This window comes from Octodon degus, unplaced genomic scaffold, assembly GCF_000260255.1.
Source record: "Octodon degus isolate 3935 unplaced genomic scaffold, OctDeg1.0 scaffold00159, whole genome shotgun sequence".
NCBI classification, from domain to species: domain Eukaryota; kingdom Metazoa; phylum Chordata; class Mammalia; order Rodentia; family Octodontidae; genus Octodon; species Octodon degus.
In genome coordinates, this window is record NW_004524735.1 from 5299301 (window position 1) to 5300725 (window position 1425).

The window sequence follows — 1425 nt, forward strand, 5'->3', positions numbered from 1 at the left end:
CCTGGTGGGCTGAGCTGGCCACACACACACACACACACACACACACAGAAATAAATAAAATTAAAAAAAAAATAAAAATATACTGGTAGGGGCTAGAGACATAGCTTAGCAGCACGCCTGCCTGGCAAGCACAAGATCCTGAGTTCAATTCCCTATACCATAACATAAATTTAATAAATAAATATATACTTACAGAGTTGAAAAATCACAAGAAATATTAATTCTAAACTCTCTTAGTTCTGTACCAATCCTAAGTATATCTCAGGTCTTCTAACTTATCTAATAAAATGAGTTAAAATTATGTAGAAAGAAAAAAATATATATTTTAATCTCAGAAATATTGTGACTATCTTTAAAGGACATCTTAAAATATGTTCAAGGTATTAAACCATAAATTTTAAGAAATACAGAATAAAACATGCAAGTATATATACAGGATGGCTGAGATAATAGTACTGAAAATCTCCATCAGTCTTTTGAAAATAGCAGTTAATGTGTAAAATTTTCACCCGGACCAACTGCAATCTAAGCAACATCAAAGACAGCAATGTGTAATATAAAAACCAGACTCGAATACCTGACATCTTGGTCTCTTAAACGTGTACTGTTTCTAATGCCGTATTAATTATTATTAAGCTCTATTTTTTTGTTTTTTAAAATGGATTTAGCACAGGGTCATAGGGTCTCACTACACAGATCAGACTCACAGTGATCCTCCTGTTTTCAGCCTCCCACACACTGGTGTTACAGGTGCACGCCGCCATGCCCAGTATCAACTCCATCTCAGCTGAACACCCTCTATCCCCACTTCAGCACACCCCGGGGCTGAGGCCAGCATTGTGAACCAGGGGGGACTGAACCCCGGCTGATGTGCTTTGCCTAAGCAGGCGCTTTTATCTGCTAAGCTATCTGCCTGGCCCTTTTCTATACTCTCTTTAAAACAAACTTAAAAAAACAAAAGAGACAAGAACAAAAACTTAAAGTTTCTTGAAAGCAAGTGGTAATATCCAACCATATATCCAATCTTACATAACAATATATGCTAACCTGAGCAACCTGTATCAAAAGTAACTGACCATCATAAGTTAAGTCTTCAGATGGATACAGAGAAAAAGGGACTGGCAATTAATTGCTCTGTGACTACAATTTCTGTCAAACATTCTCCTCACTGAGTAACTGAAAATTACATACATAAAAGACTTTAAATGCTTTTCTTAAAAACTGCAAACTGTCATAACCTCTAGCATTAAACTTTATACACAATGAATATGAATATAACCACTCAACATGTATCTGTAGAAATCACTGGGAATCGGGGCTGGCGAGATGGCTCAGTGGTCTAAAGCACCTACATGGAACAAGCTTGGCAAAGCACAGGGACCACGGTTCGATTCCCCAGCACCACATGCCAGCCAGCCCCGCCCC

General features: G+C 37.8%; 1 protein-coding gene across 1 annotated transcript in view; it reads right to left on the reverse strand.

Moving 5' to 3' along the window:
* Prmt3 (protein arginine methyltransferase 3) overlaps window positions 1-1425 on the reverse strand; it is a 123508-nt gene that overhangs the window by 111104 nt on the left and 10979 nt on the right. The window lies entirely within an intron of this gene.